Genomic DNA, 21,620 nt, shown 5'->3' with positions numbered 1-21,620 from the left:
TTGTTTAAAATGGCAGTTGTTTCAAAACCAAATGGCCGGAAATTGTTATATAAACAAATATGACCTACATTAGGGTCGAGAGGAGTTAAATTTGGCAGTGATGATATCCAAATTAGAAAAAGATAATTTATTTTAAATATACATATATATATATATTTAATTTTGAATAATATTTTAATGGAAATATCTTTTTATATTTCTGTTTGTTGATTTATTTATCAGCGAACTGTCATACGTGACTATCATTCAAGAATTGGGGAATAATATGTAATAAACTTACAAAGTGGTAACAGTAAAAATCACTCATAAGAGTTAAGAAAAAATGTCCAGAAAAAGGGGTTGAATTTAGTTCCTATGTAATGCACGCACCCACACTTTTGAACAATTTTTCTGAAAAAAAAGTGCGTCCGATACACGTGACTTTACGATATTAATTATTTCCATTCATATTTCAACACAATTATCCCAATGAGCTTGATAATTTAAAGATACCACAGAGTCCAGGGATCGACATTAACCGTTGTCCGATTGCCCGGGGCAAGTTAATTCCCAGTTAAGGCAAGTGAAAATGCCAATGTACTTGTCCGATTGGGCAAGTGAATATTTCAGATAAAAACTTTTTTTTTTTTCATATCTTGCATTAGTTTTAAACAAAACAATAACACTTTCTGCCAAGAACATATCAAAAAAATAATTTCTTAAACAAGAATAGTTTGTTTTTTCACTCAGAGAACACCAGTTATTCTCGGCAAACAATGTATTCTGATCAGGATATGTATGTTTCAAAACATAACAACTGTTTTCCTTTAGTGTGGCCTCAGTTTTCCAGAGAAAAAAATCAAAATAATATATATATATATATATATATATATTTAAAATATGAATTTTATTTTAAAGAAAATATATACTGCTGCATGGCAGTGCAAGTTTTCAGGATAAATGAAAGGACAGTGGTATACATGTACAGAATTTACAATTGTAGGATAACTGACACATCAACATTTTTTCTTGGCAGTTAACTTGCCAATAGAAAGTACTTTATTGCACATAAATTACCCATATTTTCTTCTTTCTAAGGTTTGGGCAACCAAGTTTTGCATTTGGACAAGTCAAAATTTGTTGTCCCAAAGAACAAGTGAATATGAAAGTTAAAGTCTATCCCTGGAGTCTGACACATCTGTTTCATATTTTAGATAATTTTCTATAAAAAGAGGTTAATGGTAACCTAACAACAAACCTTTATGACTAACTTTTCAATCATTAACTTCCCTTACTTATGCAGCAATATACCCTCATCACCTGCATACAGGGTTCATATCTCTCTGTTGATTCGATACGCAAGAGCATGCTCTACCTATGAACAATTTCTAAAACAAAGTAAGTTATTGACAAACAAGTTGATGAAACAAGAATATCATCAGTCTTGTTTAAAGTCATCATTACAATAGTTATATGGTCGATACAATGACCTTGTTGCTTGTCAGAAAATACAATCTATCATTAAGTCAAGTGCTGATTGACGTTTTAAATCTAATTTCCAGGCCATTATTTACACACTGAATTGCATACAGATTTTTCTAATTTTTCCCGGATCATGACAGGAAGCACACCGCGCGTGTGACTGGTCAGCAGGGGATGGTCACTCCTCCATGGCACCTGATCCCACCTCTGATGTTTTAGAGGTCCGTATTGTTCTGCTCCTGAATTGTATTGTTTGAACGAACTTTTGAGCTTTAATACTGTTTGTTATCTCCATATATTTCATAAACCTGCTAGTAGGACATGTTCAATATACTGGTCTATAACTGTTTATTTGGATGCACTAATCAGCTCAAAATTTAAATAATAAATACCAAAAATATCTGGAAAAAAAACACACTGGAAAAATCTTATAATAATACGAAGAAAGAAAAATGGATCTCTAATATATAGGCATCTGATCACTGCACGTCAGGATTCTAAATGAAACACTGACTCTTTCCCCTCGTAATAATTTTAAAGATTCCACTATTTTTTTTTAGAATAAATTTGTACAATCTAGGAAGTGTCTTCTCTCAAAGGGATTGATGATTCATTTGTTTTCAATCATCCTAATTAAAACTAGATTTTATAAAACGAAATATGGAGACAACGAATAGTATTTAAGCTCAAAAGTCCATTCAAATTATGATTTGAGCAGTGCAACCTCTACCTCAAAAACATCCGAGGTGGGATCAGGTGCCTTAGAGGAGTGAGTATCCACTGCCGACTGTCACTCTCACTGCCAGACTCCAGATGATTCTTCATTAAAACCTTGGCTGTAACTGTAGGTAACTTGATATGTGTCTCCACCTATCATTAATGATACAACTGCCTGTTTACTGCTTAGAGAAAAGTAACACTTAGAAAAGGATAATAAACAAGAATCTGATATACCATGAAAATCCTTAATAGTAGTAAGGAAACACTTAAAACATTACTTTCCAAGAAACATGCATTTAATATTACATGTACATAATCAATTTATAAAATTTTAATTAGGGATGGAAATAAATAATATCCAAACATGAAACAGATGTGTCAGACTCTGTGGTATCTTTTATTTCAAGCTCACTGGGGTATAATATATATAGTTGACATATGAATGGAAATAACTATTGTTAATTGATAATATATCATCGATATATCTCACTGTCGAGTTCAAGACCACAGCAAGTGTTTTCTTCTTCTCATATGTAAGATTTTGAATAAATTCTGCTTCATATGAATATAAAAAGAGGTCTGCTAGCCTAACAACAGGTTGCAATTGGTACCCATGGGAATTCTGACAGGTTACTGGAAGACCTGGTCTCCAAAAACTACATATATATTGTCAATCAGAGACTCAAGCATCCAAAAACCTGTATTACTAAAGTATAGCTCAATATGATCACCAAAATCATCATTGCTTGACATAATATGCATGTATAATCTTTCTTTAATATTAATTACATTTTAAAAGGCCCTAATTAAGCCATCATTTTGACATTTATTTAATCATGATTGTGTATACTTTATCAACAATCTCTGCCACTTTCATGCGGATATGGCTTCTTTTTGTGTTTCTCTTGTTGAAGAGCTACAATCTCCAAACTTGTGTATTGAGTATAATAACTTTCATCCTTCTCATATTGGCCTAGGTGAAAACAGATAATACTACAGGTCACTTACTCAGAAGGATTACTTGATTTTGTTGATCATGTTGATTGATGGTAGTCTGCACAGTAGCGCTAGCAGTTTCTTTTTTACCATTTCACCGTGAAAAAAAAAAACGTGGAACTTATTAAATATTAAAAATATTTACCACTACATTAGCATTGGTGATATGGTCATTGCTCTTTTTTGTAACAAATCAATTAAACACTGCACCTTTATATAGTATGAATTATATTGCATGTACTTTCGATCAATCTATTTAAAAAACATCAGATTAATTACCAATAGGTTCTTGAATTTTTAGTTTCTGTTGCATTGGGCTGAAATTACGAGAAAAACTTTATTTTGAACAAGCATTTATATGTACAGTATTGTACTTGCATACTTAAATACCTACTATAATTAAGATTAAACAAGCATTTTGAGAGTATTGCATTAGCAATACTAGTCCCCTACCTGCAAGTGTAATCTGGTTCCCACTAAAAGTTGAATTGCCACAATTCCATTAAAAATCATTGATTAAGAAGCATAACAAAATGCAAACTTGAACTGTAACTCATCAAGATACACTTACAAACCAAAACTCAGCTCAATATCTGCAAGCGTTTAGAAAAAAGTGCAGAAAACAAATGGGACAGACTGAAAGAGGGACAGACAGACAGATGGACAGACTCAGAGGAAACCTATAATTCCCTCTGGTTTCACCGGTAGGGGACTAATAAAAAAGTGGGAAAAAGCCACCCTGTTAAGCCCTACTTTTGTCTCCCATGGTGAGCAGTGGAAAAAGGTCTTATGCTTGGATATGTTGTACATGTACTTTGTATCAATCTGTACATGCATAATCCATTGGCTAATGAAAGAGGCAATGTATTCGTAATGTAAACTTTTAAATGTAGTGGTAATGTGTACATTTTTTACAGCGGTAATGAGTATGTAGCGGTAAATAATTACCATTTTGAAAATGTAGCGGTAATGATATTCACCTGGATAAAGAAATGGTCTATCTATTCCAATCACATTTTTGACAAGATAGGGCACTTCTTATTTGCTGTACATATAATTGTTTTCATTTTCACACTGCTTTTTGGGAAGATTGGGAAAATAAAGACCTTTTAGGAAATTTTGGAATAACCATTATACGTACTTTAAAATCATATATATTGGGTTTCCGGTCTTCGTTATCAACTAAATTTGTTTTATAAAACAGAGGAATATGAATAGCAAGTTAAGTTATTACCGGTATATATCCAGCTATATTTTCTTTAATTTTTGGGAGAAATTACTATTGGGAAAATTAACACATTTATTGGGAAAAAAGGCACCTTTTTTTGAATTGTGAGTGGGGCTCTTGAACGGCCCCAGTTATAGACAATTGAGAGCCCTGTTTCATATTTGAGAGGTCGATTTATAACCTTCGTTCTTCATATTTTTAAGCTTTGGGTGTGTGTTGATTGCAACACATATGTCAAGTGATTTATCTTTAAGTTATTGTCAAAGAAATTTCAAGTCTGTTAAAATCTTAATGATTAAATAACTTGTGCCCTGTACGAAATAAGATTTTGTAGCAAATAATCTTTACAACCGAGCTGCAATTTTCCCCAAGTTATCAGGCTGAAAAAGGGGGTGCATATTTAAACCAATGCATATTATATTCGGCAAGATATGGTAACTGCTTGATTGTCACATTTCAGTTTGAAACATGTTACAAGTTTTATTTCAAAAAATGAAAATATTATTGAAAAAGTAAATACAAATACTCATTGACAAAAAGTATTTACTAGGGATGGCAATTTCTAACCGGTTAACTGATTACTCGGTTGGAACGATGGCAATCGATTAGAAAATCTGCAATCGATTAGTCGTAAAAAAAATTATAATATATGTAAAACTGAAGGCAATGTAAAATTCATTTTCAAAATAGAAATTCCTACCTAAACATTTAATTTAGCATTTTCATTTATTTATTTAGGCTGATTGGGAGGTCATTATGGCTCTCCAGATTAAAATTGCGGGGTAATTGGTCAGTCTGAGATATGTATACTGTTAAAACATCATGTCGTTACCCCAACTGTCCTCTAATTCTTTAATGATAATAATCACTGTTGAGTACCATGAATTGGTGTGTGTGTATCTTTTGCAGTTATCTATCACATTAGATTATAATACAAACATTGTAAATTAAGGGGATGAAGGACACATGGTCACATGACTCTTTTTATCTACATCATAATCTCCGTTTATATAAGTCCAAAACGTGTAAAGCGTCAGTTCTTGTATAATTTTTTGACATTTTTTTTTTAACTTAAATTGCCATCTTATATAAAAAAGTAAAAAGTTTTAACATTCATATAAACATTAACAAATTATGAAAAAGATTGATCCACTCCTCTGTTTCCCTAAACTGCAAGTCCAACAAGTCGGTGACGTCATACACGATCTATTAGTACAGCAAGATCATACTCGGTGAATACAGGGGTGGTATTATTTTGTAAGATCAGGTCATAATCAGTATGTGATGAAAAATTTTGAGAAACGGGGAACATAAAAATTATGATTGCATGGCTGATGACAGAAATCTTATGTAGGCATATCTTATTTCGCTTATTTAGCTTACGTGTGAAGTTGGTTTTTCCCGTACTCAAGAAATGTAAATATGACACATTTTTGTCATGCTTATGTCCTCTGTAATGATGTCCTGTGCAATATTGAGGTCAGCTTCACCATTCATAATTTTTACAGTTAACCAATAATTTGAAGGACTTGCATTTCAACATAAATTTTAAAATATTGAATGATAGAATTTTTTGTAAATTATGTTTTTTTTGTTGCTTAAGTTGTCTCAAAAAGTACGTAATTTTCCCTATCCAGATGCGGTGTGACAGGATAAAATTGCTTTTTCGAATTTTAAACCTATTCATACTCTGAAATATTTTAAGAGATACATGTCCACTTGCATGTTTTTTATATATGCTTAAAAAATCCCATTATGGACAGAGTATTGGGCCCGGAAACATGAAGAATTAAAACTCCACTTAGATACTGCAGGGCATAGTATTTGTCAATCAATATCTCTAAAATAAGGTCAGAAACCTACTGATATAACTGCTTTAAGATATGTGGGACATACTAAATTAGAAATATACAAAATATGAAAAAAATTGAATGACAAGTATTTTTTCAGCTCAAGGTCCTTCTTCCCCTTAAGTGATACAATTTAGACTTAGTTTTGATTATGGTGATAATGAAGAATGAACTTGTGTGACATCCGCTCATGAAAATTATCCACGATATCTCAGGCATGGTTCATGGTTTTCTGAATTTTTTTTTAACTATTGAAAAAAAATATGCGCGTAGTTTTATGACCAAGAAAGACAAATAGAATGATTTTGACCTCTAACAACTTTTTTAAAGACTTCTTGTGCATAGGAATAGAGGTACTTGAAAAAAGTCAAAAAAATGACATTGTGTAGTTTGATATGATTAACCGGTTAATTGGTCGGAACATTTTGCGGTTTACCGTTAACCGATTTGCAATTCTGTATTCGATTGCCATCCCTACTACAGTGGCTGCAACGTTATTGTTGACAAAAGAATCGTGTAAAATCGTTCGTGTAACATGCGTGATCATTCGTGTAACGTGCGAGATCGTGCGTGTATCAGACTCAATAGTTTGCGGTTTTAATGGTGCGTGATCGTGCGTTAAGAAACGTGTAAATTTTGTTTTGTAAGTTTTTATTGGAATGTTTTTGTTATACAAGCATTTCACTTGTCTGTTTTTTTTTTTTTAATCCAAATTAAAAAGAAATGAAGTGCGATTTACATAACTAAAAACAGAATGAACTAATTATCGCTTGGAAATAAACAATATAGTAAGTCCTACAATATTGTGTTCTCGTCAAATAGCATGATTTTTTTTCTGATAAACCGTACTTAGATGTTTGATTTTTTTCTCTGATGTTAATTATATTTATTGCTAATTATGGTCAAGATATTTTTAAAATCAATAGATCAAAAATAAACATTTTTACAAATAAATAATTCTCAATGCTTACATAAGTATTTAGTCGGTGAATGTACATTTACACGACATGATTCTCAGGGTTTCGTTTATCAGTGTTATCTCTGGAGGTTACTTTTGATTATTTTTTTTAATTTCTGCAAATAAATGATTTGTAAAATAATTGTTGATTTTAGAGATTCACAAATTGAAATGTGGATATAACTTATAATTTAATTCATTTTCATGCCATTTTTTTCAAACTTGTCCCTTTCTGCATATTATGAAATCCAATTCAATCAAAACTCACGGTCCACCTTAATGTACATCTTCTGATAGAACGAAAAAAAAAAAATCAGTTTTCTAAAGTCAGAGAATTACATAAATAATTTTTTGTAATCTAAAATAATTCATAAATCTTACATGTATTTAGTTCCAGAAATATCCATTTCTATTTTTTTTTTCATTTTTCAAAGTTGATGAAATAAAATCAATCATTATTTGAAATCTAAAATAAGTATTAAGCCTTATTTCTTTTTGAAAATATCCATTCCTAAAGAATTTGAACTATTTTGCGTGAAGAATCGTGCGTTTCCGTTAGCAATCATGTAAGATCGTGTAACGTGTAGAATCGTGTGTGTGAAGGATCGTTCGTGTAACAGATTTTATCGTGTGTGAATCGTGCGGAATCGTTCGTCTAACGTGATCGTTCGTGTAATTTGTCAACAATAACGTTGCAGCTACTGTATCTACTAAGTGGCTAGTATGTAAATTGTAACTGGTTACAAAACTGGTTATGAAAATTTTAACTGGTTATGATCTTTCTTAATAGTTAATAAACCAGTTAATCATTGCCATCCTTATTCTAAAGATACTTTGTGACAAGTTTGGTTTAAACTTGTCCAGTAGTTCTTGAGAAGAAGTTGAAAAATGTGAAAAGTTTATGCATGACCCAGGCCCTTGCTTATGCAAAAACATCCAAAAACAGATAGAAATATGTTACCATGGTTACCTAGGTAATTCAGTTAACTTATATCAAACCACACATTGTCATATAAATAAGACTAAGACTAAGTGCTTTTCAAGGGTCCAGATCAGCATTCAGTCAGTATCAAAGTATCATGGTCTTTAGAGTTTTGTATATGCCTTTTGTCTTCAATGGTAACCTGTACTTATACATGTACTTAAATATGGCCATTGAGGAGACCACTTATAATTAGGCATAAAGTAGACCAGTGAGAAAAATTGAGTAAATTGAATTAACCCTTGATATCAAGTATATACAGTATATAAATATACCATTCTAATGATCTTATTCACTATATGCATCAATACCCTGTATTATATTATACTGCATATCAAATTAAAACTTATTTATTGTGTCACAACTGAAGTGTTGCTGGACTGAAAGACATAAAGATGGACAATATGTGAATCCTATAGAGCTTTATCATTTCATGCAGGCCCTAATTAACATTCAATCAGCGATAAAGTACCTTGCACTTAGATTTTTATATTTACCTTTGTCTGCTATAGCAACCTGTACTTATACATATGTTATACTTAAAAATGGCCATTGAGGGGACCACTTATAATTGGGCATAAATTAGACCACTGAGAAAAATTGTTGATATCAAGTATATACAGTATATAAATACACCATTCTAATGATCTCATTTACTGTATGCATCAATACCGTGTATAGTATTACACTGCATAAACTAAAACTTGTTTATTTTGTCACAACTGAAGTGTTAATTGCTGGCTGAAAGACATAAAGATGGACAATGTGAATCCTATATAGCTTTAACATTTCATGCAGGCCCTAATTAACATTCAATCAGTGATAAAGTACCTTGCACTTAGATTTTTTATATTTACCTTTTGTCTGCTATAGCAACCTAGTTCTTATACTTAAATATGGCAATTATGGAAACTGCTGATAATTGGGCATAAGTAAACCACATAGAAAAAATTAATATACTTAATGGGAAAATTTTACTGTACTCACTGTTAATAGCAAGTACATTTATACACATGTATTATAGATATATACAGTGGTGCCTTGTTTATCCGGACGCCTCTTTGGCTTAAGTTTGTTAAAATAATATTGATTAATTTTGAACTGTTTCTTATTTGGGCTAGTAATTTTTTCCTAATCAGTAGCCCCTGGGCTAGTGGGATTTCCAGGAAAAAGTCATTTCTTGAAAAATTACCATCCGGATAAAAGAGTCATTTTTCAATGAACTATTACATTTTGTAGTAGAAATCGACCGTTCGGATGTGGAACACGAATTTCTGGATTAATGAGACAGAATGACATGGAAAAAATCTATTCCCGAAAAATAGCATCTGGAAGGTGAAGTGTTCGGATAAACATGGCGCCACTGTATATACCATAAATGACTATGACCTATGGTACATATAGTCAGAGAAAAGCAATCAATTAAAGCTGAACACATCTCATAAATAGGCATACACCATATTCGATTATATATCATCTACTATATCAGCACTAGGGTATACTCTTCGCATTTGTTACACCTGACTGCTTTATTGTCACAGGTATCAGAGTGGAATGGTGACACATGCTCATGCTGGTTATCTTGCATTGCCTTTGTTTATTTATTTTATTGCAGTTACGTGTACTTGTGTATGTTTGTATACTGCACTGACCTGTGCGACTGTTGTAAGTTTCATTGGCATCTTTCTCTCCTGCTGTGAAAGAAGTACACAGTAATTTTTTGTCGCTACCCAGAGCTATGTAGCATACGTCAGTCTGTCTATACAGACAGGTGACAACAGATTACACTGAACAGTGACTAAGTGAGTGGCTTATATAGGGACCCTACAATATAGCGTGAATAAAGGAATATGGCGGAAAAATTCCTTTTACACAGTGTGTTCAGATTTAAAATCACTAACTTTAAAGCAAACTAATGGATTACATACCTTTTCCCATAATTCACTTCAAATTCCTACTCATCATGTACGGCTACTTCAGAATCTCACATGTATACATTCTTTGACTTTTCTATAGGAACATTATTTCCTACAATGTACAATCACATTTTAAAACATTCAAATATTACTTCCAATTGGACATAATTGGTAGTTCACAAGCTAGAAAGCTCACTCAGTAGTTGGATTGATTGTTTAATTGTATGTCGTTTTACATCCTGTTTAAGAATTTTTCACTAAAATAGAGACGTCACCATATAATGGTCAATAATCTTTTCAACAGTTTTTTTCTAAAGAGATTTCAGGCTGTCTTTATTGCAATTGTCAGTCTACATTACCACCCATTGTGGTATACTGATCCCGATTTGTTTTCATAGGATTTAAGTTTTAGTTTGTGTGATAACTGGATATCAAAAAGTTTCAAAGTAGAGTGTCATGAGCTCATCAATGCTAAATATCAAAACACTACTTCTAGAAAATCAAAACATTTAAGTTAAATTAACCATTCAAAATATTTTTTGAAAAGTAAAACAAAGGTCAAAGTCAAGTGAACTATAATGCTGGTATTTTTCATTATAATTTATGATAAATTGTGCACATGCTATTAATAGCATAGACTTACCTCTTTTAAATTATCAAAAATATGCTGAATATTGGCACTTTAAACTTTTTTATAAGTAGGTCAAAGGTAAGTTCAAGGGTCACAAGATTGGCAACCATGGTATTTAAAAAAAGTCACAGTGCCAAGCAAAATATTAACCAAATATCAAAAACAATTAAACCTCTTACAATTCTTGAGATATAAGGTGTGACAGATGGACAGACAGACAGATGCCAGGTAAATTGATCCCTAGGTGTTGCACTGCTGTGCAGTCAACTCACAAAAAATGTTCTTCAGACTTATTTATCATTGGAATGACTAGTAAACACCAAACTGAACTTAACCTGCTTAAGTGAGCCAGTAGTGCCCAGTACAGAGCAACAAGTGCTGTGAACAGCGAGTGAAGTGTGACCGATTGATTGAGTGTTGTTTTATGTCCCATTCGAGAATTATTTCACTCATAAAGAGTGAATGGTTAAATAATTACAATAAAATGTAAGGAGGCAAGTCTGCCTCACCATAACCTGGTTCTTTGTGGCCCTATTTTTAACCTTCATACCCATCTCCACTGGGAATTCATTTCCTCGTCCCCCAACAATCACGTCATGACTCCATAAGCAGCCAAAGGCTGTAATGGGCAACTAGTTCATTAACAGCTAGGGCTATCAGGAATTCAAAGTCACTGAAGTTCTTTTGGTTTTTATGATACTATCAAACTATCAGTCTATCACTGAGTATCTGCATGCTTTAAAAGTTAGTATTTACCCCTGATTTGCTTTAATTAAAGCTTTTGTGTCTATTTTCTGCTAACAATTTATTTACAGTTTATAACTAATAAAGCAGCAAATATACCTTACCCCATGTTGCAGATTCTCTTCATCCAAGTAATTGATGTACATTGTACTTAATCTCTTCATCTGTTCATCTGGATCCTTTCACTGCATTCATACGGTACCAGTGACTGTTATATATGGATATATTTCCTTGTCAAAGCTGTCACTTTTTAGGCACAATTGCTAAGTTTGCATCTTTATCAGCATTATTTATTAATGAAATGACAAATTCCATCAGACACACCTGCAAAAATGAAAACAAAATCTATTAATTTACATATAATCATGTCCATATTCTCTTGACTTCATTATTATATAATTGAACTGTTTTATACTGCACTGCAAATATAAAGGGCTGGGATAATACACTTTCGTCTACTATTCTATATCTAATATACTATATTAGGTATCACAATATTTATGCTACAATACAGATCACAATACCTTTAATCGGTTATAATTTTTTCATTTTATATTAAAATGAGACAAAGTTTGACACCATGCATGTCCAAAGTCTCTAAAATTTACAATTTTAGTCATGTATATGTGTTATGCAAGGGTGTATCTGTCAGTATTTCCAAAATTTATCAAGCATGACATTGAAATTGATACAAATATTTTGATTTCAGCTTTTCTTTTTCATGAAGTTCGACTTAAATATTCTTTGATAATTTTTAAATCAAAATAAAATCAAAAACTTTTAATTTCTTCATTTTATTTGCTTGGAAAATAATTATTTTTTTCTTTTGTATTTGTATGAGTATTTAGTTGAAACTAGTTCTACATGTATATTAGCTAATCAGTGAAAATCTGTATGTTTGATTTACTTCAGTTTACATGCCTGTGTGTGCATTATATTACAAATCATGGGATCTGTGCTTGTAGGTGCACTCAATGTTTTAAAGTTATTCATAATTTGAGAATTATTGTCTCTTTTTTTTTATTGTCAGTATATTTAAACCAATATTTTTTGGTTTTACAAAATAATATGAATTTATATTTTCTTTTTTAAAAGAGATGATGCGAATTATAATTTCAATTTTAATTTTGTTTATATATTGTTGCTGTGATCTCAATAACCTAGATTAGAATGTTCTAATCATTAAAATGATATTGTCCTACGGACCTGGTTTAAAGATAGAATTCGTTCCGTGTATTGGCAATTTATCAAAATAAGCACAGGGATCGACATTAACGGTTGTCCGATTGCCCGGGACAAGTAAATTCTCAGTTCGGGCAAGTGAATCTTACGACGTACCTGTCCAATCGGGCAAGTGATTTTTTTCTCATAGAAATGTACATATTTATTTAGTTCACATTAATTTATGTAAAAAAAACAATAAATTGAAGACTTGATTTCTGCCAGGTACTGACTGACTGACATTGTTTTTGCATTCGGAATTCCTTGTCGCAATTTCTGGATTATACCTTTCATTTGAAAATCAGGTTCGTTATTGTGTTTTTTTCCCTGGTAAATGTGCTGTTCGTCCAACATCTAAAATGTTAACTTATTTGGAAATTAGATTATTTATATTCACTCACAGAATATAAGTACAGTACATGTAACACGATGTATCCTGATCAAAGTAAAGATCGATGTAGCAACTATCTTCCTTCAGCGTTGTTTCACAGTTATCTCAGCAAATCACGATTCACAAAAGAATCCTACCGAAAATAATTTTTAAAAATATGAATTTTATTAGACGGAGGGTTATTGCTATATGGCAGTGTGTGTTAACAGGTTATATTTACAAGGACAGTGGTATATACATTTATGTACAAATTTACCTCACCTTGCCAAATTGACAGTAGTGTATTTGGTCACATTTACAGTGATAAAAAAATTCTTCTGAAGTTCTTTCCTTATTTTGGGCAACAAAGTTTTGCATTCGGACAACTCAAAGTTTGAGATCACTTGCCCGAAGGGCAAGTAAATCTGAAAGTTAATGTCTATCCCTGAAGCAAGTTCGATAACTCGAACTGACTGCATTTTCTATGAACAATCCAGAGAGTTCCGAATTCAACATGGCGTGTAAAGGACAAGATAGGCTAAGACCCCTTTTTGGCCCCTGGTTTGGGGTGTTGTTTAGAATGATACAACAGTTTATCAATAGAAACCTGTTGTCACCCCTGCCAGAAAATGAGTATTGGTTCTAAGTTATGTGATACATACAGGTCACAGGAAGATCAGAAAATATGTCAATTTCCGAATTTTCTCATTTTATGCAAATTTTCATCGATTTTACAGCACATTTTGTTTCAGAAAACATAGAGCACAAGCTTGCCTATCTACCAAATTTATATATTTCATATACTAGTATCAGATGCATCTTATGTATAAAAATCTCAGATAGGCAAGCTTGTGTTCTATGTTTCCCAAAGTGAAAAGTATCTCAAATTTGAGAATATTCCAATAGAATTGAGAAAATTCAGGAAACTGTCCTACTTCTGCACCCTCTTCTGGTCTCCGCGTAAGCTTTGAATCAAAATTAGTGCTGGTTTTAAAACAAGCATCATTTTTAGTTCTTAACTACAAACTATCACTATTTTAACTATGTTCTGATTTTTACATCAAATAAGGGGCCAGACTCAGCCGTTACCATACCTTGTCCTTTGAAGCGAGGAAAAAAGGTTGAGAAAATGAGTTGAATTTACTTATTTCTATGGATTATTTTTTAGGTTAAAAGGCATATAAAATCTCAAAAAGGTTTGTTATGATTAATTTGATAGTTATTTTCAGTGCAATTTTTTTTGTATTCATTTCTGAGCGGATCCTTTCCAATATGCTACATTGCTAGTATATGGGACATATTCTAACTGTGGTGATCGAGGGCTTGTTCCGAGACAAAGTTAGATTGTTCTAACCAGAAATAATCCAACACATATATCTTGTAAGTCGAACACATGTATTTCGCAAATTCAATTAATAATTCAAAAAAAAAAGAAGAAATCTTGTAAAAAGGTATTCCATAGAGAAAATTACCCAGAAAACGTTGTAGCATAACAAACACTGACATATACTCGAACAAAACTTAAGTATGAAAAATAATCAGATAATGGGTCAAAATCACACCAGTGACCACCTACCCTAATCAACTGTTATCCACAAAAAAAATTATATACTTATATGTCAATCTACTTCCAAAATTACATGTTTTCCAAGATTTTACAAATTTATTTTTACAGTATGTCTCTTCAAATATTTGTTTTCCTGCTTAATAGTACTGATCATGCTGATCAGATGATAATGGGTGGGTGATATTAAGATAGTATGTCCTCATAAACTTTTAGTCCCAGACCTATGAACCAGTGATTCATTTTGAAAATGGTTATCATGGGTCCAAAGGACCCCCCTTAATGACAACAATGAGTCCCATGACAAAATCGGAGCATCCAAATCCAAGGGTCATATATTAGATATTACAGAGGAAATTCTGGTGAAATATAAAAAGTTATTTCACGAAAGAGCAAATGCTTTATTGTTGCTGTGAGTAGTTTTATAATTTTACTATCAATTGTCCAAGTAAGAGTACATGATTTTGTGTCATAAATATAATATATTGTCAACTGTGCACTTTGGTTCTATTTTTAGATCGTACATACGATCTCACACATTGTAATGTATCAGTCATAAAATGCACAGAAGCAGAATGAAATAAAGAATTTTTAAGAAGAAATGAAAAAAACAGTCAGAAATAAAAATGATTAAATTTTAAACTTCTTAGCTTGTAAGGAAAAAACAAACAAAAAAATGATACAGGTTACATGTATAGCTTTTACAAAGGTATAGTATTCGCTTCAGAAATGTTCCACAGTATAGACATAATCAGTGATAATCGAACTATGTTATCTAACTTTCAAATATTTTCTGATAATTGCTGGTTAATTGGTTGCAATTGTGAAATCTGACCTGTTGTTGGCAACCTTATACATACCTGCTAAAATTGTTCATGCATATCGCTTAGCACATGGATATGATGCAATCGGTCAAGTTTAAAACCGGATTATACCAAATAATACACGTTCTTCTATAAATTTATTGCATCCATTGGGATGCACATTTATTAAAATAATGCGTCCTGAGCAAAATTTGTGCATAATTTATGCAGGATGCACACCAAAATGAATCATTGATGAACACCATATTTTTTTAGCACAACATACAAAGAACTATGTAGCAACCTATGATCTACAGCACATGTAATTTTCATAATGCTAGCTCACATCATAAGGAATACATGTATGACTAGCTGCTTGCATGGCGCAGTGGTTTAAGTGTTTGCTTTAGAGTCACAGATAAAGGAGTTGATCCTAACATCACAGGTTCGAATCCCACTGCAGGATGTGGAGACCAGTGTTCAAATGAAACTGAGGTCCCATGTTGCAGTAGGTGCTGGCATGAACAAAATTACTCATTGCTCAAGGGTCCTGAGTACAGAGGTTCTCAAGTGCTGGCTTTTCAATATGAGTGAAAAGTTATCGAAAGAAACATTATAGAAACAAATAAATATGACTATAAATAATTATCTTTTCTTACCATTATGGATGTTGTACATGTCCCTTTCTATATGAAAAAAATCTTTTTCTCGCATGTTATGTGGTACCGAACACACTATAATAAAAATAAATGCATAAATGCAAACAAGTCAACAAAATCTAATTTATTCAGAGACTTGGTTTAAAATGTCTCAGACTGTCATAAATCTCACCCTAGGCAGTTAAAAATTTTCTCAGAAATCTTGTCAGAATTTTAAAAATATAATTTCAAAAAAAAAATTCATGGGAAAATATACGGCATATATATAGCCATTGTACAAAATGCAGGAATTAAACTTTCCTGGAAAGTTTAGAAATTGAAACTGTAAAAATATTATCATACCATCAAACCATGTCCATGCTGATCAAATGACTCAACAATGTATTAACTAACCCGATCAAAATTAAACTGAACCCGACCGAAAGTTTCTAATCTACATATGTAGATATATAAGTAATATATGTAGACTCTGCATAACAATTTTATTAAAATAAAAAAATTATTGCTTGTTATATGGTTTTATAACTAAATTGAGAGTATAAGCAAGTTAATTTCTCCATGGCAACTGCATAAGATAAACAGTATTTTTTTCATTATATGTTAAAAAAAAAATGCTTAAATTGATCAGGATCTGTTTCATATGAATCAGGACTTGTTCAAGCTTGACAATGACAACAAGCAATTTTCTTAGGGTCTCTTTTATTATTTAATTTCAACTTCTTTCTGAAACTATGATTATCTTCTAATATTTCTTTTCAAAATGAAACACTTAATAGGTTTATAAATAAATGAAACATTTAAAAAAAAAAAATCAATAAATACAGGCCCGTAAGAAGCAATTTCAGTTTGGGGGAGGGGGGACAGCCATGCATTTCCTTTGGGGGGCACTAACAACCAAAAATCCCTTGACAAGCTTAAAAAAAAAAGGTCATCAGGCGTTTTTATTGAGGGGGCACAAGCATATAGTAGCTATGTTTTCTTTAGTATTCTATATTTCGGCAAAATTATTGGGGGCACCCCCCCCCCCCCCGTTCCTACGGCCATGAAATAAAGTTTTACAAGATTGTTAAGTAATAAAGACAATGCAATAAATTCTGCAAAGTAATTCAAATAGTTGAGGTATAATTCTTACTTATGTGTAGACTGATTTACTAGTACTTTCATAATTATAAATATATTCTCCCATAAAATTAGAATAAATTCATGATAAAGGAAATAATTTACCCTGAACATGTTGAACATGCAATACATTTTTGAGTCATTTAAGTTGTTAAAGACAAAATTCTCATTTGCCCAATTAAATTTGAGATACATGTACTAATTAAGTGACCTGTAAAGGTACTTGTAGATCTCTAATAAAATCTGAGAAATTAAATCAGCAGTGCTGTAGATCGAAACTCTTTAACGGTGTTGATGTTAACTGAGTCTACTATTATAGAAAAAATATTGCAAGAATTATACAGTATATCTTTTGTTACTCAATCATGGAAAGTGTAATACATATAACTATTAACTGATATGCTCATCTCTGATATAACCTGTTAATTAATCCTCCATTCATGCCAAAAGGTACAGTGTAATAGATTGTTTAGAATATCATTGGCGTATAATAATATTATTACTTTCTACTACATGTAATGTGTCGGCTAGTGTGATGTCACAGATTTAACTTGAGGCGCAAATAATGGGTAAGCAAGGAGGCTGATGCAGACCTAATATAATACTTGAATTTTGGCTTAATTTTTATTTCCAGTTATAGGAATATTTTTGTCATTAAACAGAAAGTTAGACTGTAAGTATGGGTACAAAAATGCGCATTGTCAAAAATGCTTCTTTTTTTGGCATTTGCAACAAAATGAAATTAATAGATAACATTTATCATCAACTTTTCTCCCCCCTTTTCAACCAAATTTCTATCCTTAAAAAAAAAATGATGTGTAGCCTACAGCCTTTTTGCCTATATGGAATATACACAAAATATTTCCACACATCCTGCACCCAAACCCCACTTCTAACCCGATCAAAAATATTAATCGGGTCCCTTTGAATTTTTTAGCAGTTTGTAGCCCTTAATTCCTCTTTATCTTTGAAGATATTTCAAAATTGTTGCTATATTGGGCTTGTCCAAACCAACTTTATGTTTTATGTACAAGAAATCTAAGGGGGATGCTGTCAGATACATAAATTTGTATGTACATATATGCATGTATGTATCCGCTGCCATAGACATCAGAGATGTGGTATCGTGGTTGGAGGGGGGGGGGGGGGCTCCTCCCCTCCCCCAGTTAATCTTTTACTATTAAAATTGTTCAGGAAAGGCTGGTTGGATTAGGCTGTGAAAAAAGTTTGAACCTAGAAACACCTTACTCCTATTTCCAACCCAACCCTACCCCACATATAATAGGAAATTAGAGTTAGTATTTCAGGTAACTTATCGAATATTTAATTTATCTCCGCAAGAACGATACCACCAGCCTAATATTATGCTATTCAGTATATATTTAGTCAGCCCACGCAATCAGAGATTACAATTATTTTGTTCAAGTACATGTAATCAATTGTTAGGAACAAGTAAGTTGTAAGAACTTGTTTCCGATCCATTTGCTTATGTCAATAAAATATGTTCAAAACAAACAAACGATCTGTTGAAACCACGCTGTTGGTAAACTACAATTCGAATTTCCTCCATGCTAATAAGTATACGTAAGTCTTTATCAATGAATAAATAGCAGACGTTAACCGCAAGATATTGGGTGCATAATATATAGTCAATCTATCATGAATAAGTATTTTTAAAAAATCATAATTTGTTATTACTTACCAAAATTTTGTCTGACTCCTATTTCTCCGAAGGTCGTAAAGGATACCGAGGATTTCCGAAAATTTTCGGAAGGCATTGCGCACGAAAACCTTGAAGTTGATGAACACGAAACTCTAAAGCTCATTTTCTCGTAAAAAGTTTTATTCTATTTAGCAAATTGTACATACCCAAAATTAGTGGGAGAACAATATCTAAAACTAAATACTAGGAGAAATAAGACATATATAGCAGATCCTATTTAATTTTGCAAGTTTTAGCTGGTCTACATAATGACGATATATAATAATACCAATATATACGTTGCTTGAAATTTAAATTTAAAAATTTCTGTAATCATAAAATTTTGGCATATTTTTTGTATTTAAGGGACAAAAATATACTAAACTAAAATTAACTATTGTCAATTTAATATTAAAAAGTCATTAATTTTCTGTTCAGAGAGGGTCAAAATGTTAAGGCGACCGGTTTTGGTCCACTTATTCTACGAGGCTACTTAATGCCAATATATAAATATGAGCGGTCTCCTAAATGGCACAACCATATATATATATATATATATATATATAAGGTGGACTTTGGCATAAAGTAGACCGCACTTATTTTGAGGCATTAAGTAGACATTTTTCATTTCTTTTATTTGAGACATTTTGATTCACACTTTCACCCAAATTTATTCTAATAGGCTTCAAAAATGAAAATTTTACCCCCTCAGCCCTAAATGTTGCTTCCTGAAAAATATACGACATTTCTGGTCTCCTTAATATTTTGTAAATACATTGGAGGTTTTAGGTAGACATGTATATATTTTATGAGGATCCCGAAGGGTTAAAGTAGACCAAGTATATATAATGCATAAAGGGGACCATAATATATATATATACATGATTATGTAGACCATTTTCTTTTTTCTAATTATTTAAATAAAAAACTACACATGCATAAATGTACTTCTCATACCAGTATTTATTGGTCAATTTGCATTTATCTTAAGTAAAATATTAGGCACTTTAAAACCCAGTATGATGATTCCTTATTTTAACTAGAAGGAACTAATGGGGTGATGTCTATTCGTAGACAAATTTTCATGTCCTGAATCTTATGGAAATATAGTAAATGACCGATAGTAATTGTTACGTTAAGAAAATATTTCATCCACCACCAAAGAAACACATTGATTTAAAACTTCGTACTCACATGATGACTTATGGTATAGAATCATCATCTAAGCCACAATCACCTGTACATGCTAGATATGACCTATTGAAACTATAACCTTGTACTTTTCTTTATAAAAAATGTATTTTAGAATTTTATATATCCAGTTTATGTCATATACTCTGAGCATAATGAACCCTAGGATAATATAATCTTTGAAAGTTATTTTATAGTGGACAAAAATTGAACTTGATGCAGGGTTGTTATACATCCCCAAGTCACAATTATCCCTTTGCCTTGATTAACATCGAGTATAACAATAATGTGATTGCCCGCTTGGCGCAGTGGTCAGAGCATTTGCTCTAGAGTAGTGGAGTAAGGACTTGTTCCTTAAGTCATAGGTACAAATCCCACTGAAGGACGTGGAGACCGGTTCTTCCAATGAAACCAAATTCCCTTGTTGCAGTATATGCTGGGACAAGAAAAGACCTCTCACTGCTCAAAAGTACAGGTCTAAATTTGCAGCCCTCAACCAGCAAGTTGTGGTGTCTCAATACTACTGAAAAATTCTTAAAGGATGTATAACAAACAAATAAACAAACAGAATTATGTGTTTATCTGAATATTTATTACATTTCTAAACCCTATGGCCTTGACCTGTATTAACCTGTGTTAGGACCATACTCTGAGGTTACAAACAATTATTGGTAAGTATTTAATACTTTGATATACAGTGACTATGACCTTGTGCAAAAGACCGTTACTACTGGGTCAAGAATATTTCTGGCCACAAGCTACCTTTGTTTCAAAAGATGTCTACTCACAGAAGACACGTAGACTTCACAATTCCAGTAACTTCATTTGTTGTTGTATAAAAATGTCAATATTTCCCCATGCAAAAAAAAGTTTGTAAAACAACCCCTTTTCTTCTCACGTCTAAGATCTCTATCCTAAATACACATTTGTCACAGTCACTGTCTACTGAATTCATAAATCTAAAGGTAGTTCATACAGTCTTATTTTAATTCATATTCTTGTGTCTTTAACATCATTACACATATAATTTTTCCATGTTTGAATAGACAATAAAAATTGGAAACCATAAATACAATGAATTAGATTTGTTATAACTGTAACAAATAACGCAAATATGTGCAAGTCATGTAAAATTTCATTTTATTTGTAAATGTGTATTACATTGGTGACATTTGTATACTGTTCAATATATGCTTCACAACATTAGTTTTGTATAAAGTAATTAATAACTAGCATTTTGTACACAAACATAACATCAATAAAAATAACAATCTTTTACATATCTATAAATATACATATAGATAAGAGGAATAAAACACTATTTTGAAATAATCATTACATTTTCATTTCTTGTCAATTAAAAAAAATGAATAGCATTATTAAACTATTACAACATGTTTTAAACCACAAATGTGTGTTCTAAAAATGCATTAGATACAAAGTGAGATGCATTGATAAACTGTTCATGGTAAGTTGAAATGAAGTTATTACTTATAAAAATACTT

General features: G+C 31.8%; 1 protein-coding gene and 1 long non-coding RNA gene across 6 annotated transcripts in view; one reads left to right on the top strand and one right to left on the bottom strand.

Moving 5' to 3' along the window:
• Window positions 1-21,620, top strand: part of LOC133199224 (fibroleukin-like) — a 138,107-nt gene that overhangs the window by 39,930 nt on the left and 76,557 nt on the right. The window lies entirely within an intron of this gene.
• On the bottom strand, window positions 3,334-11,674 carry LOC133198867 (uncharacterized). Of its 3 annotated transcripts, none has more exons than XR_009722629.1 (3): window positions 11,591-11,674; window positions 10,124-10,223; window positions 3,334-3,494 (listed from the first exon to the last, which is right to left on the bottom strand). It is a non-coding gene; the product is annotated as an uncharacterized LOC133198867 (long non-coding RNA). The 3 variants fall into 3 exon arrangements; XR_009722630.1 differs by lacking the exon at window positions 3,334-3,494 and adding an exon at window positions 9,852-9,886; XR_009722628.1 differs by lacking the exon at window positions 3,334-3,494 and adding an exon at window positions 9,924-10,019.

The sequence above is a fragment of the Saccostrea echinata genome, unplaced genomic scaffold (assembly GCF_033153115.1).
Source record: "Saccostrea echinata isolate AGI-Se365-2 ecotype Australia unplaced genomic scaffold, CSIRO_AGI_Sech_v1 ptg000033l, whole genome shotgun sequence".
Classification (NCBI taxonomy): Eukaryota; Metazoa; Mollusca; class Bivalvia; order Ostreida; family Ostreidae; genus Saccostrea; species Saccostrea echinata.
Note: the sequence above shows the minus strand (reverse complement) of the source record. Positions and strands in the feature narration are given on the sequence as shown.